This window comes from Equus przewalskii, chromosome 14 (genome assembly GCF_037783145.1).
Source record: "Equus przewalskii isolate Varuska chromosome 14, EquPr2, whole genome shotgun sequence".
Taxonomy (NCBI): Eukaryota; Metazoa; Chordata; class Mammalia; order Perissodactyla; family Equidae; genus Equus; species Equus przewalskii.
In genome coordinates, this window is record NC_091844.1 from 27904350 (window position 1) to 27921519 (window position 17170).

The 17170-nt window shown below is 45.0% G+C and overlaps 1 long non-coding RNA gene across 1 annotated transcript in view; it reads left to right on the forward strand.

Moving 5' to 3' along the window:
* LOC139075513 (uncharacterized) overlaps positions 1–13742 on the forward strand; it is a 45315-nt gene extending 31573 nt beyond the window's left edge. The window contains exons 2-3 of the long non-coding RNA XR_011525953.1: positions 10613–10687; positions 13587–13742. This is a non-coding gene — a long non-coding RNA (uncharacterized lncRNA). The remainder of the gene's footprint in view (positions 1–10612; positions 10688–13586) is intronic.
* The last annotated feature ends 3428 nt before the right edge of the window (positions 13743–17170 follow it).

A 17170-nucleotide genomic window follows, 5' to 3' on the forward strand; every position in this document is an offset into this window, starting at 1 on the left:
AGCAGATGTTGCATAAACAGTTGGATACACAAGTCTGAAGTTCAAGCAAGAGGACTAGAGACATAAATTTGGGAACTGACAGCATCATGGAATCTTGTCTAAATCAAATGCCTCAGAGGTGCCAAACTTGCTTCTTAGCTGTCAGAACCCCAGTCTTGAAGATTGTGTCAAGTGTTTTCGAAGGTCGACGAGTGCCATGTAGAGTTTTCATTGTTCCCTGCAGTGCTGCAGCTGCTGCATTACAAAACTCAAGTCTGCCATATTTCCCTTCTCATTGGGGTTCCCACTGGGATTCAATGAGTGTGTGTGTGATCAGTTGCAATTGTTCAACACTGAAATGGTTAACGCTAGAGATAGCCTCTGGGACTCCCTTTCCCCTGGGCTTGCATGGATGACCAAGTCACATGTAAATGGACATGTTCTGTTTAGATATGTTAAAACCGCAATCCAGGCCTGGGATCCAGCTTGTCTCTTTCCAGGGCCCTTGTACATCTCTGACCTGAAGCACAGACACCAATTTCAGAGTGTGATTTGATGACCCTCTCATTTCCTTTCTTTTCATACTCAGGGCATAGCATGTCCTGCCTTTACTAACGATTCAGTCAATATGCATCCCATCCCTGCCCCCAGCTGTGAGGATGGAGATTACAGAGAAGGAGGGGAGAGGAGGCTCAAGGAGGACAGGCAGAGCTCAGAGCTGTTGGCATAGGGTATCTGAGAAGTACTGACTGACGGAGGGATAAAAAGAGTTTTTAGCAACATTGAGAATCCAGCTAAGGTTGGAAATCGTAAATTTGTTCTGGACCCAGTCAGCCTGGCTGTGGAATTTTCTCTAGCTGAACTCCAGCAGAGAAAACAAAGAGTAGGGCCGCTTCACTGTTGGGAAATGGCCTGACAGGTACATAGGAAGAGCAAGTGGTGGGTCATGGATGAGAATGTAGCTGAAACAATCACCAGTGGGGCCCAGGATGGATGAAGAGAAGGAGGTAAAACCGGAAGGAACTGACACCCAGAGTGTCTTAGCTCAGATAGGCAGTGGGTGAACACACGAGGACCTCAAAGGGACAGATCATGGGGGAAACCCAGGAAAGGCAAGTCCAGGACAAAGGAGACTAATGCCGCCGACACCCCCACGCCCAGTCTGGCTCAGTAACCTCAATGGCCTCACCCCCTCCCACAAGTAAGACAGCAGAATCCTACCCAATCCCTCGTGGCCATGCCATACCCTGCCCATCATACATCCCTAGATATCAGGGCTAAATGAAGGCTCGGTTTCCCGGGAACAACTCAGCCCCTCCAGCTGAACCTTTTACTAGAATGTATGGGGATATCTCACAGTATCAAAGGCATAGCTGAAGAATTAAATCTCAAGAAAGCAGGACCCAGGAAAGCTCAAACCACAGCACTAGGGACTGAAACACCATTAGGATCCTCACCCCCTTTTTACTTCCTTCTCTCCTTTGCTCTACAAATTACCTTCATTCTCTCTTACTGAAGAAACTTAAGAGTTTGGACTCTGGAACCAGCTACCTGAGATTCTAATCCTAGCTCCTCTCTTCCATTTACCAACTGAATGACATTGAGCAAGTTCCTTACCCTCTCTGTGCCTCAGTTCCTCATGGAAATAATAACAGTGCCTACCTCACAGGGTCGCTTAAGGAGTAAATAATTTAATACTTTTAAAGCACTTGGAAGGGTCCCTGTCCCCATCCCCCGCCCCCCGCCAGGCTCTGTCTCATCCAAAAGAAGAGTTTGGACACAACGGAGGTTAACCAGAAATTTGCCCTCAAGGTTGAAGGTAATAAACTGGGGTCCCAGTGAGGCCAATAGTGGGATCCACAGGGATCCAATCTCATGGACATGGACGGGGTGGAGAGGCAGCAGGAGCTGTGGTGCTGCTCAGACTCGGGCAGGAGATATACCATTTTGTTATGAGAAGGGGCATCTATTCCAAACCTTGCTATTTACTCAAACCCCTACTCTGCCATTGCTCCCCTTGGTCATCAATACATGACCACACCTACTATGTCAAGGAGAAACTGGGCATCTTGCCATCCGCTCTCTACTCTGCATTCAGAATTATCTGCTTTGCCTTTCCTCCATCTCTGCGAATGAGGTGCCCATGCCTATTCAAGAAGAATCTCTCCTACTGTCCTTCAATAACCCCTCGCTCCTCCTCAGGACTTGTCCCACCAGTCATCCCCTCTCTCCCCACTCCCCACATATGTCCCACCTCTCTGTGTCGTCTCATCTCTTCAGCCCCCTTCCCATTAGCTATGAAACAAGCTCAGGTCTCTCTCATTCTAAGGACAAATAGATCTGCGTAGACTCCCCCTTCCTTAGGCCTCCATTTCTCTTCCCAGCCCAGCATCTCAAAAAGTCATCTCCACTCACTGACTCTGCTTCTTCCCCTCCCACCCTCAACTCTGTTCTTTTAGCTCCCGGTCTCACATCTCCTAAGAAACTGACACATTCCGCAACTACCAAATGCCTGGGCCTCTGCTACATTAGACATCACTGCTACCCCTGCTTTAATCTCTCTCCTCCCTGGGTTTCTGTTGTAACCCTCTCCCCGGTCATTCCCCTGTCTTTTCAACCACTTCTTCTCCTTGTCCTTCATGAATTCCTTCCCTTTTGTCCACTTATCCTTGAACAATCCATCTTCCCCCAGGTTCCACCCTCTCTTCACCTCACAACCTCCCTGAGTGAGCTTATCTACTTGTGTAGGTTTCAATCACCCCTACACAAGTTAATGATTCTGAAATCTATATCCATTAGCTTAGTCCTCTTTCCTGAATATCAGATTATCCATTCAACAGCTCATGCAGCATCTTCACTTGAAGGCCCCCTGAAACATTGCAAACTCAGCACGTGGGTTTAGGGGATAGTTCCTAAAACCACACCATGTGGAGAATAGTTGAAGACACAAGAGGTGTCTGATCCACAGAGGCAACTCAGATGGATTATGGTAGTAAACTGGGCCAGATTATGGGTGGTCAACTGGGAAAGGAACTGGAGCTATTCTGTATGGAGCCCAAGGGGTCAAATGCAAACCAATGATTGGAAAATTAGAGAAGACAGTTTTCAGCTGAACCTAAAGAAGACCCTCTGGAAGTCAGAGTGGCTCAAAGGTGGGGTCAGCTGCCTTGGAAGGTTGTGAGACCTTGGTTACTGAGAGCATTCGAGCACCTGGCTTTAAATTCCGTCCAACTCCAGGAGCCTATGATTCCATGAGAAAGCAAAACTGAGCTTATGAAGATTTGACCAAATGCAGTAAAACTTGGTAATACTGGTGCCAATTCGGCATTGGTTTGCTGGCTGGAGTCTCTAATCACCTGAAACAGAAATAACAGCAGGGACATTTTAGGAGAGCTGAAGAAACCAAGGAAATTCAGTAACGCTCAAGTGGGAAAAGACTGATAGTCAAAGAAAACTCACTATGGCGTGACTTTCTCAGAGGTTTTTGTACTTAGTTGTATTTTTAAGGAGCCACGCAGTCGATGCGGATTTTGCATTACTCATATTATAGAGGGAACTTTGAGTTAAAATTCTGTTTCAACAAACCTAATCAGGTATCATTTGAGGCAGGAACCCCTGAATCTGGGTGGAACCTAATGGCCTGATGATCAGGCTGGAGGGGACTTTTGTGCCTGAGTCTACAGATATCTCTGCCTTCTGAGGAGAGAAAAGAGGACTTGAATTACCATCTGAAAAAGGATGGTTCCCACTTATAGCCAGCTCCATGCACCTTCATACGACAAGACACGCCAGCTCTAAGACAGCTCCTTGCCTGCCCATCTTTGGGCCATCCCATCCCATCCTATAACATGCATTGTACTGGTGCTTTCTTGTTCACTGGGCTCCTACAGCCTCTGCCTCCCTTCTGTCTGTTTAAGCCCTTTCACTATGGATGGATTTCCCTGACTTCCATCTGGTTTTTGCGCACCTGGATTTTCCAGCTCCACCTGATGATTGATAATTTGACTGGATTCTTTTCCATAGTACCACCCATAGGCCCTGCATTTTAGAGAGTTCTGCTCTGGCAAGGAATCTATGGCCCCAAAGGAATGTGCCCACCTGGAGTCCTAGCCTCCCTCTAGGCCATCCTCCAGGTACCTAGGTTGCCAGAATTCCCTGTCCATACAGTCCTGAGTCCCTTCTAGAGCCTGCACAGGCCTCTTCCTTGGGTCTGGACGGTGGACCTTACTGCTTGTGTGAAATTCTAGGCCTGAGTGGTGGCTGAGGCCAGTGCACAGGGCCGCTTGAAAATGCAGGCTGGAGGCAGAACAAGGAGGAGAAGGGGGCAGCTAGAGGCTGGCATCTTCCTTTTGCACTCTTGCCCTGGGCCCTGCAAATCCTAGAGGTGCCAGGTATGAAGGTGAAAGAGGTCCAATCTCTGGCCCCAAGGAAACTCAAGGATGCAGTAAACCAGGATTTAGGGTAGGACTTGAACTAAAGATTGTTTCTTTCTTCTCTCTTGAGCCTGGAGCCTAGAGCCAGCCTTCAATGTGCTACTCTCTACTCCCTCTGCACGACCTGCATCTCCCCAGAAGAGGGCAACACCCCGCCACGCCCTGGCCCACTCAAAATTCTCCCCTCTAAAAACTCTCTCCAGCTCATCGAGACCTCAGTCTTACATCTGAGTCCCACCCCAAGAGAGAAGAGGCCACTAAGAGAGTGCTCTCTCACCCCTCTGTACCTCAGTTTCTTCATCTGTCAAGTGGAAATCATAAGAAGTACTTCTCACATCCCACAGAATCAGTTTGAGGATAAAATTAGAATTGACCACCTGATTGCCCAACATCCAAGGCTATTCTGAGCAATGGTCTCTCACAGAGAAGTGCTGGGAAGAGCTAATTTGAGGCGAGAGACACTGATACTCCAGACTATATATTACGTACTAGCTGTACCAAGTTTTTTAAGTCTAAGCTGCTTCCCCATGTTACCCAGCATGCCTTGGGACCAATGCCCCTCAATTGATGCTAACTGGTATTTACTCAAAAGGAGAAAGAAAATTTAATGTTAGTCTAAGCAGAATATAACCAGGGAAGACATATCTCCAGCATGGACTGACTCTACCTGTGGGAAAATAGGCAACTTCTACTCTGCTAATGGGAATGCAGACTGATGCAGCTCCTGCAGAAGGCAGTTTGGCAATATCTTTCAAGAGTACACGTGCAGTTATCCTTTGACCTCGCAAACCCACTTCTTGGAATTTATCCCACAGATACGATTACATTCTTACAAGATGACATATATACAAGGTTATTTACAGCAACACACGGTGTAAAAGCAAAAGACAAGAAATAATCCAACGATCCATAATTGGGGCTAGTTAAATATTCTATGGTCCATCCTTAGAACATAATATCTTAAAACGCAACAAGGAAGCTTTCTATGCATTGATGTGGAAAGATCCAGAAGGGCAAAGAGTGCTGGACTGGGCAGTAGAAGATCAGATTCAATCCTGGCTGGGCCTCTAGCTGTCCTGAATTTCTTCAGCTGAAAGACAAGAGGAGGTGGCCCCGTCTGCTCTCAGTCCTTCCAGGCCTACTCTTCTATAAATAAGATCCTTTCCTGGATCCTGCCCTGTTTTATATCATTGCTACTTTCCATGCCCTTTCACTTGTACAAGATAATTGCAAGTTGACTGAGCTTCTTCAGCACCATTTTCCAGAGAATTCTCAGAATTTTACGATCCCTATTTGGTTACTTCTCATTCTTGGATTATACTTGTCAGTTGTCCATGCCCCTGTGCGTCTCTCTTATGCTTTATTCAGAGGCTTTGAAATTTGCACTTTAACTTGGATTAATCCCTTTAGAAAGCAATTTCGTTATATAAAACGTAAATCATAAAAGTTTAATCCAGCATCCTGTTTCTTGGGTAATTACCCTCGACGTGACAAAGTCCAGTTCTGTTTTATTCATTCATTTAGAGTTACTTCTATTAAAGGTTGTGGGAGTGAGGGTGCAGGGGTGACAGAAACCCGTGGGTGTAGGATATGGAAGCTGAGATAAGCCGGGTTGTTCTGCTGTGTCTTGGGGGAGAGCCAGAAAGGGGAGCATGCCGTGCCTGGGACTTTTCGCACTGTGTGCAGGACAGAAGCCCTGCTGTGCTATGTGCTGAAGGCTGTGCTAGGGAGACACATCATAGGAGAGGCCTGGAGAGAGAGGCTAGGCCACAGGCTAAAGGAGAAGAGAGGAGCTCTGTGAATGTAAGACACCAACTTCGAGGTTGGGTCTGGGCCCAGCTATAGAGGCGGCGCTCGGTTGTCATATCCAGCCAAGTGCCTGCTGCTGGTGTAGACAGTGTTGGTATAACCCACTGAGATGCCCAGAGATCCTAGCACCACAATTTTCTTCTTTTTTTCTTTAAAAATCATTTTTGTCCAAAAACTTAAAATTTTTAAATTAGGGAAAAAAACCCTAATTACCTTCATCCGAACACAACTCTTTTCATATCTTCCTTCCAGGCCCTGATCATACGAACTTCTTACTTTTCCAGAAGTGGAATAGAAAATAGAAATAGGTAAATTTCTGTTGTTTTCATTTAACATTACTTTATAAGCATGTGGCCTCAAAGTCTTCATAATGATTATCTTAATGATTGAATAATATTCCATTGTATAGATACACTGTGGTTGGGTTAGCCATTTCCCTAGTATGCAGAAGCTCCTTGTACATTTAGCTTCTCTATCCTTAGAAAATTTTCCTTAGAATAAATTCTCAGGAGGGGGATAACTAGGTTTAAGGATAGGAACATGGTGGACATTTTCATTACTTTCTTACTTTTTCTCCTTTCTTGACCTAATCCTGTCTCTGGGAAGGTGTTACTAACACAATCAGGCAGATCATCTCTTTACGTTTCTTGGGCGATATTTAGGGTCACAGTATTGTTGTCTCATGTATTTGAATAAGCTTTTTAAACTCGGGTTTAAATTGCCGTAACCATTATTTTTATTAAAAAAAAGTAATGCTTGCTCATTGTAAAACTCTGACTGTCCTTTATAAATTCTTGTATAATCCATCACACTGACACATATCATCTTACTATATTATTTATCTAAATTTTTTTTGAAATTTTCCATTGTTGTCTATTAATCTTTTTCCTTATCACTTTCTTCTGTAGCTTCAATTCTTTTAAAGTTATTTCTCTGCCGTAGAAATGAATACTCTAATCGTTGCTAGTTTTTCCATGACTTGATTTAGATGTTTAATAAGCTTCTAAACCAGGAGTTTACTTTGGTGTGTGGTATGAGAGCCCCAGGAAGGAGCACAAACTAGTCTTGATTGATTGTGTTTATTTTATAACCTACAGAGTCCCGCTTCTGGGAAATCAGCTTGGCAACATCATCTGGTGGGAGTAGTTATTTTTAAGGTTAACCAGTCAGCTTACTCATTGCTTTGAAGACTGGGCTTCAGTTGTCCAGGTGCGAGTCTTGATTTACATTTCTGTATTCCCTACAGTGGCTAACCGCTGCCTTTCATGCGGCAGAGGTTCCATAAGCATTTGTTAATTAGACCTAATTTGACATCACATGGAACTAGCAGCACAGAGCTGTTATTTAAAAGAAGATACTCCAGAAGCTGAAGGCTACTGTTGTTAACCTTCAGGACATATCCCTACTGGTCAGTCTTTCCCAGGCCATTGTTAGGTGCAGAATGGGAATGCCAGCAAAGCTGGTTAATAGGTCATGGCTGTGGAGAGGTGCACTTGGCTTCAAATTCTGCATCTACCACTTCCTAGCTGGTGGCCTTGAGCAAACAGCTCTGGGTTCCTCATCTGTAGAAAAGAGCACAAAAGAACTCCTGGGGTGGTTGAAATAAGGGTTAGAAATAATACATCTAAAGCACCCAGCATGGTGCCTGGCCCTGAGAAGGTGCTCAGTGTGTGATAACAATTATCGTCTTCCTTGCTTCCATTGTGTCCTGGAAAATCTAAATGAATAACCCTTGAGAGGCTGAAGGATGTGCACAGCTCTGGGAAAGCATGGGTATCAAGAAGGAAGCATAAAAGATATCCACCAACCACTTGCTCCCCACCCGCCCCTCTGCCACACACACACACATACATGCAAGAGTTCCAGACCCAACTATCTTGGCTGGGGACGTTTTATCAAACATAGGAATAGATCATTGCCAAGTTATCTAAACTCTGAGTTTATCTGAGTCAGAGTTTGTCTGTCTAGTTACCTGTCTATAAAAGGCTGAAGGCTTCCCAATTCATTCTAACACATGGCAGTCCCATTTCTGAGAATTTCTTTTACAGTATACCCACACATCTATGAAATAACGTATTTCTGAGGTTATTCACTGCAGCAAAAGACTGGAAACACCCCAAGTGTCTGCACTAGGGAACTGGTTGAATAAACTAACACATTCACAGTGGGGCATTCCGTAGCTATGAAAAAGAATGAGGAAATGTCCTATGAACTGACAGGGGATAATTTCCTGGTTGTATTGTTCACTGAAAAGAGCAGGTTTAGCTCAGGGCACGAAGCATGCTGCCCTTTCAACAAGATTTCCAAGAGCAGCCACTTCCCCTTCCCGGGTTACAAAATCACTAACACACGATTCATCCCAGGAGACCAAGGCAGGCTCCACACCAGGATACCAGCCAGCTAACGGGGAAAAACTATGCCCTCATCTTGATGGACGCTAGAAAGTTGTGTGACCTAATTCAACATCCATCCTGATTCCCGTAGAAGAAAAATGTAAAACCCTGTTAGTGTTTGAGATAGAGAAGGACACGCCCTTGATACTATAAACATATTAGAAACGAACAAGAAGCATGAAAAACAAAGGTGAATCCCAAAGGCACTGCTACTAAAATCGAGTTCAAGTCAAGAATAAGCTCTCTCTGGGCTTTTTCTAGAAATTCTAGTCAATGTGCTGAAATAAGAAAAAGAAGAAGGAAAGAAATTTATCACTATTTTCAAATGATGTGATTTTAAGCAATAGAGGACTCACTAAAATAAGAAATATCAGGCAAAGAAATCCTATGCAGCTACCAAAGGGGATAGTGTAGAACCACATTTATTACTGTGGAAAAGTGTCCAAGATAGAGTAGCAAATGGCAGAAGCAGGTTACAAAACAGTATTATGCTATGATTTAATTAAAAATATATATATGTGTATACCTATGTTGAATATATACAGAGAAAAAAGTCTGGCAGGAAATTCATCAAAATATATTTAGAGATTATGTCTCTGGCCCACGGGATTCCAAGTGACTCTTATTTTTCTACACTTTTCAGTATTTTCTGAATGCTTTATAATAAGCATATTTCTATAATTGAAAAAAATAATAAATCTCTTTTACCCACAAACATGTGCACATGGACGCACATCCAAAACTCATTTTAAGGCCATTAGGATGAGCTGTGTTTCTCCCCAAGTGGTTAGTGTTTGTGACCTAAGGCAGCTTTCCCACCCATCCGTACCTCCCTGAAAAACCAGATTGGTCTGCTCTGCCTGGCCGCTTCCCTTTTGAAGGGGGGCCCTAGATCTGTGGGTCCAGAAAGGCCTTGTCTGGGCCTGATTCCCAGGTGACCATGACCCCTGGTGTGAGCACCTACACCCAGGGCTAGCCCCATTCTAGCTGTTTGCAGAGACTCTCAGCTTTCTAAGGCTGCCCACTTTGCCCGAAGTTGAGAGGGCTCTTCCTTGTGGTCATCCAGCAAAAACTTCTGCCTGCCTGGTGGGTAGATTTGGAAATCATTCTGGCAGCCTCAAGCTTTCATGTGCCAGGCTGCTCTGCGCCACTACTGGGCTGAAGGTGATGGGCAGAGCCTGCCAGTTCCAGTAACCTCATCCTCGGTCTCCTGAGGACATTAAACCTCCCTCACCTGTGTCCTCTCCCTGGGGCCAGCAGAATGGACCCAACCAGCTATCTAAGGCACAGGGCTGGGGCTTAGACAGCTGGTTGGGTCCATTCTGGTACCTCATTTCCACCGGCCACCATTTCGTGTGTGAACCCTGCATCTCCATTGCCCACCCCACTGTAGACACATTGCCTGGCATAGGATGCTGCTGTTTGTGCATCCAGTCCTCTTACTGATTCTCCACTCTGCACCTTGGAGGTTGTAAGAGGGCCCCTACTGGGTCTCAATGCCTGCTGGGAAGAGGATTGGATTTGCCATCTTCCTGTCTCAGCTCGAGTCATGATCTCGAAACCCTTCCTTGAAGCCTCTTCTTCTGCCTCATACTTGCCCCACAGCCCACCAACTTCCCTCCGGCCCAGAACCCACCACACCATCAGAGGGTGGTCAGACTAGCTCCATAAGTCTGGACATCCTCACCCCAGCCTGGAGCATTCCCTTCGAATCACTGCAGCATTAGAGTGAGGGACCAAGTCCCAGGGTGACTCAACGGACTGAGATCAAGGCTGGCCCATGATTATCTTGGGACTTTAAAAAAGGTTGGCAGGGTCATTCCTCGTCTCTCCAGAACCAGCTCCCTATCTGTCTCAGCCTTCCATAATTCAGTCACGAATCAGGAAGTAACATACAAATACAAACGTCTTTCAAATAGATTTGCTTTGAACCTGGTAAACTTTATACTCATTTCTACCTAGCTTGGTTATTTGATTTCTTACTCCATCCCATTTCAGGAAAAACGGACTAGAAAAGGGGAAAGCACAGCTACAAGGCAGCATCAGGAAGTGATAGCTGGAGAAGGATCACAGGTAAGGATTCAAAAGTGTGAGACCAGGGCCTGCCAGGTGGCGCAGCATAACGTGCGCACGTTCCACTTCGGCGGCCCAGGGTTCGCCAGTTCAGATCCCGGGTGCAGACATGGCACCGCTTGGCAAGCCATGCCGTGGCAGGCGTCCCACATATAAAGTGAAGGAAGATGGGCACGGATGTTAGCTCAGAGCCAGGCTTCCTCAGCAAAAAGAGGAGGATTGGCAGCAGATGTTACCTCAGGGCTAATCTTCCTCAAAAAAAAAAAGTGTGAGCCCTCAGAGGGAAGAAGCAAACATCCTGTGCGTCAGAAATTACCACAGAGCACAAGAACTCATGTTTATAATGGTAACCCCAGGTCACACCCACACAGGAGTCACATTCAGCATCCTCCCCAAGGATGCCTAGGTGTTTGCAAAGAACTCCCAGACCTCTGAAGGCTGCCCACCTTGCCCAAAGTTGAGAGGCTGCTCTTTCAGGGCATCCATCAGAAGCTTTTGCACAACCACGCTGCACAAGCAGCATGGGTCGATCCTCATCATTTGGATGGCAGTTCTCAGAAACCGATCCAAATGTGTTTTTACTGTCGATACATTTATACATTAATATATTTAAAGCACAAAGAGTGATGTTTTGCTACATATGTGCTAATTTCTAGACCTAGACAACAGAGGGGAAAGAAAGCCAGATCAATTAACCATTAATGACTTAGGTTTTCTGGTTAACTTCAGTTTCCTTATCTGTAAAATGGAGCATATAATACCTGCCTGCGTACTGAAAAGATTACTGTGAAGATGGGATGGCTATGTAACAGTTCTATCTACAAAAAAGAGTAAGGAGTGTATTCGTGTAGTAATTCCTCTTATCTAGATTGAGTCACAGATTAAAATTACAAGAGGAAGGAAAATTACAAGTACAAAGTACTCAAAGATTAGTGATTAGGTGTATCTCACAGACAGATAATTGACAGAATTGGGCGCTGCTCAGAGAGGGCTTCCGGCCAGCCTGAGCAATACGCCATTCTTGGGGAAAGAGCGACACCTACCGCATCATAACCGTTCTGCAACTGACCGGGCAAACCAGAAGGCTTCAAACGTCAATCACGGTTTGTGACGATATGCACAATTCTAGTCAGGGACAAGATACCATTGTAAAAATAAAAATTAAAAACGGCCATATAGTATTTTCTTTGGAAAAAAATCACAATTTTCTTCCATTTAAAAATAACTTCTATTATTTTTCATATTCAAATGTACTGAATATTAATTGTAGAAAATTTAAAGAAGAAAATAAAGATCATCCAATAACATCATCATCAACACTTATTCAACACTTAGTTAAGAGTCACTGCCACTGCCATGGTCATCACTGTTCTCTTCATTCTTCTCTTTCTTCTTTCTTCTCCTTCCCCTTCTCTCTCTCTCTCTCTCTCCTTCTCTCTTTCCATGCACGGTGTACCCAAAAAAAGAAAAAGTAAATAAAAAATAGACTCCTTCATCAGGGACAACCATCGCTAACAGCTTGGTGTGTATTATTTCACATTATTCCACCCATTTTTATGACAATGGAAATACATATCTACTACAAACAACAGCAGGCTGTACTGGCTGCCATTGAAAGACCACCAGGAACACACCTGTCATCCAGCCAGTTGGGTTCATCCCTCTGCAGTGAGGGAGAAGGCACACATGGGGATCGTGGGGCACTTCCTTAAGAAGCTATTAGAAAGAATTTATAGCACTTGGGCTTGTGCTAGGCGTTTTGCAGGAGGGTTTAAGGAAGCAGGGTTTTGCTCTGAATTGGATGTTGCCAGGAAGTGAGTAATTCCGTGATTGGGTACGTAGTAAACCTCATCCAGGAGGGATGACTACACGAGGCTAAAGCTGGTGAAGAATTGGGACAGCCACAGCACCCACTCCTATCAGCTGGGGCAGGTGGATGCTTGGTCATCTTTGTGGTTTGCACAATGCTCCTGTTTGGTCTGTGTGCAGATGTAATTATGGCGTGGTCTTGTTTTCATCTCCATCTGTCACATCACAGAGTGGCCTTATCTGACATTGGTGTCCTGTGAAACAGGAGAAGTCCAAGACCTTGCTGTGATGCCAAGCCAGTTCCTGGCTATCAGGGGCTGTGCTTCTCTTTCTTACGGTTTTCTCTTTTTTTCACTTAACAATGTTGTGGACAGTTTTTCAAGTCAATATTGGGTCTTATTTAACCAAATTTTTCTTGTTGAATAACTGGATTTTTCTAATATTTTAGGCTTATAATTAATACTAAAATTGAAGCCTTTAGAAATACATCTTTGCACACTTATACTGTTATTTCCTTAAAATAAATATCCAGAGTTGTAATTACTGGGTCGAATGATATATACACTTTAAAGTTGTTTTTTTTTTAAACATTGGCACATGAGTTAACATCTATTGCTAATCTTTTTTTTTTCTCCTCCTTCTTCTTCTTCTCCCCAAAGACCCCCAGTACATAGTTGTATATTCTAGTTGTAGGTCCTTCTACTTATGCTATGTGGGACGCCACCTCAGCATGGCCTGAGGAGCGATGCCAGGTCCGTGCCCAGGATCTGAACCAGCAAAATCCTGGGCCACTGAAGTGGAGCATGCAAATTTAACCACTTGGCCACAGGGCCCACCCCTACACTTTAAAGTTTTTAATAGATATTACCAGAATGCCTTCTGTAGAGTTTATACTAACTTCACTTCCGACAACAGAATAGGATAATATTTAAGCACAAAGTATCATCCACTTTTTTTTTATGTTTGCCAGTTTCATAGACAGAGAAACATCCTGTTTTTAAAAGTTTTATTATGTAAAATTGGATATACAAAAAAACCCCAAATAAGTCATATATTTGTCTCACTATACTACATTACACTGTCTCCGTAGCTTCAGAGGAGTCCAGCGTGGGGGTACGAAGCCTTTTGTTGGTGTCTCAAGTCTGTTTCTCAAGCTGCCAGCTAAGAAAAGATGTAAGCAGAACAAGGCATCATCGGGTTCCTCGGGATTTGGGACAAACCTTGACAATAGCGCCTTTCAAATTGAGTTATCTACTCACTTGTCTGCCTCACCACTGAATCAGGAGCTTCAAGGGGGCAGGGACTGTAATTTTGGGGGGGGGGTGGTGAGGAAGATTGGCCCTGAGCTAACGTCTGTGCCAATCTTCCTCTATTTTGTATGTGGGACACTACCATATCATGGCTTAATGAGTGGTGTGTAGGTCCACACCCAAGATCCAAATCTGTGAACCCTGGGCCACTGAAGTGGAACACATGAACTTAACCACTATGCCACTAGTTGGCCCCAGGGACTGTATGTTATTCACTTTTTTCCCCAATTTTTTTTATTGTGGTAAAATACAGATAACAAAACTTATCATGTTAACCATTTTTAAGTACACAGTTCGGTGTATTAAAGACATTTATAATATTGTGTAGCCATCACCACTATCCATCTCCAGAAGTCTTTTCACTTTGTAAAACTGAAACTCTATACCCATTAAACAATAACGCCTCTTTACCCTCATCCCCAGCCCCTGGCCACCACCATTTTAGTTTGTCTCTACGACTTTGACAGCTCTAAGTACCTCATATAAGTGGATCATGCTTATTTGTCTTTTTGTGCCTGGCTTATTTCGCTTATCATAATGTCCTCAAGGTTCATCCATGTCGTAGCATATGGCAGAATCTCCTTCCTTTTTAAGTAGTGTAAGAAATAAACATGTTCTAAGCCACTAAGAGTATAGGATTGTTTGTTATTGTGTCATAACAAAGCCTGTCGTGACTAGTACAGCAATAAACAACCAAAACAATAAGAACTTATCTAGCAAAGCTCCTAATGGCAGCTTTGTCATAAACCTTCCTAGAGGTAGTATGTGGACACCTCAGTTTGTCAAGCAGGACCCCACAGGTTCATGTTCACGTTCTTCCCGAGGATGTTTACCTGGGAATTACAAGGTGATCACAATCTATGGTAAGCTATAGTATTATGATGAAGCCACAGAAAAATTGCATAAATCCAGTAAACCTGAGAAGTGACGGATTTTGAGTCTGATCAAAGATTAATTTGGTGGATATGTATGGGGAAGCTACCTTACAGGGAACGGCTCCTGCAGAAGGTTGGAAAAAGGCCCTCCTTCTTATTTCAGGCACAGAGAGCTCATTCAACTCTACCCCGTCTACAGCCAGTTCTGCTCTCTCAAGCTATCGGCCAGTTCACAAGGCAGGTGCTCTGGTCTCAGCTAATTTTAGAAATGCTGATATTAGTTATAGTGGGGATGAATTTTTCTCCACAAACTCACACTGTACAAAAAGTATTATCTTATTTCCATAAGTTAAATTTACCTCATTCTGAGCTCCCAGTCACTTCAGGGGGAAAACATTCTATCTCAGCCATCTTAAGGGTAGTCATCCTTCTCCCTAGAACTGAACATGAATTCAGGGGACTCATGTGGCTCCCAGCAAAGGGCAGAAGAGTCTCTGGTTCCTATGATCACTGAGAAGCTCGTCATCTGAGCCCACACAAAGGATAGGCAGCTCCATCCTTCCACACCAAAGCACGGGGACACTTCCCCATAATCCTCAAGACCATGACTGTTTCCAGCATCCATACCTTCCATCCCACCAGAGCTTGTGTCACTTCTGAAGCAGCTGCATGGAAGCAGGGCACAGATCTACATCACTCAAAGAATAAAACAGCCATCCCCATCCTGGCCTCAGAGAAGGGCCAATTCTGCCTCCTCACTTCTTAGGGAGGAAGGAATGGGAGCTTACCTATCACCCATGATTAAGCATGTCTTGAGAATGCTGAGAATGAGTGCCAAGTCTTTGCATTCTTGAGGTTGCAGGGTAGAATTCCAGTGAATCCATCTGAGGCTGACTAGCACCCCGTACCTGACAGATATGAAGTATGCCTAGGAGACCTGAGGCCCGAGCGTTCCCCATGAGTGCTCTGCCTCAACTTCTGATCAGAGAGGTCTAATTAGCCTTCTCAACACCTAACCTTCAGAGAGTCCCTGGAGTGAAGCTCAGCCCTGGGAGGATTTTCTTCCCAGTCTCCTCAACTCAAAGGGCTTGCTTGAACCTGAGGGTGGGATGTTGGTCTTTGGATCCAGCATCAGTTGCTGACTCCTCCTGCTCCAACCATGGCTCTAGCTGCAGGTGGTGAAAGCCTTTAGCCTGTGTTTCAGCACTGCCAAGTCATGGGGTCCTCGACTCCATGAGAGAGGTGCCAACTGTGACATAAATGAGGAGTACCATACCCACCAATGGACAGGTCCAGGATTCATCTGTAGCCCTAAACCCCTGCCCCAGTGTGTCTAGGGAAAACCCTAGTCCCATCGGCTGGGAATTCTTGAAAAAAAAGAAAGGAAGAGAGTTCCTGGCTTGCACTTATTTCTTCCCAGGGCCTGGGGAAGCCCTGTGAACCTGACCCCTTATCTTGGCCCTTCCAATCACCCCTGGCTCCATCCAACACCCTCAGGGAGCTGGATCATTCTCTTTGTTTGCCCTTCCCTGCCTCTACCAGGACCTGGTATTTTACATCAATCCAGATGGACTTCTCTGGAACCATACCTGCTGTCTCCTGGCCACACAAATTGCCATGTCACAGAGAAGCCTGTCCCTGGGCCCCACCAGGGAGAATTTTAAAACTGCAGAAAGATTTCTTGTTACTTGTATTGCTAGTTTTTCCTCCAGTTGGTGAAAACAATCTTTAAAAATTCCAACCTTGCCTGCCTCTGCAACAACTAAAAAGGCAAGTCCTATCTCCACATCCTTGAGACAGGATCTGTGTGCATTTGACCAGGAACAGTGTGCTGAAGCCCTGACTGCCCTCCTCTGACAGGGGCAGAGTAGCCAGGAGAGTCAGGGCCCAGCAGATACTGAAAGGAGCCCTTTCCTGCCATCACTGAAGCCACCAGTCGACTTGTGGGGCTGAGGGGGAAAGGCAGTGAGTCAGCCTCCGGTTGGGTTAGGGCCAGTGGTGCGCTGGAGCTAGCTTGGCTCCTAAGAGCCAACAGTGAGCATCTCTTTCTGGCTCTACTTTCAGTAAGGTCACATGGGGAGCAACAGACCACTGGTTAGAGGCGATAAGCCCAGAGTCACAGTTTATGGACCAGAGCCAAAAACAGAGGGGAATTCAAGAGTGAGGACCAGAAAATAGGCAATCTTTGCAGTCTGGAAGTAAATACAAACACATCCATCCCCACCCCTCCTCCTGGTTGCTAAGGAACCCTGCACCTTTTCCAGCTCCCTCACCCCTGGGTTCTCTCCCATTCCACACCCCGACAGCCCAAAGATAATGCAATCAGTGATTCACACTATTTCTTTGGAGTGGATTTCACATTCCTGTGCTCTCACTCACTCTTGGGATTTGAACTTTCCACCATCTAAGATGCAACTCTCCCCTTCTTCACGCCTATTTCCATCATTCCTCATTTTTCCTAAATTCCTCATCCCATTTTCCTCCAATCA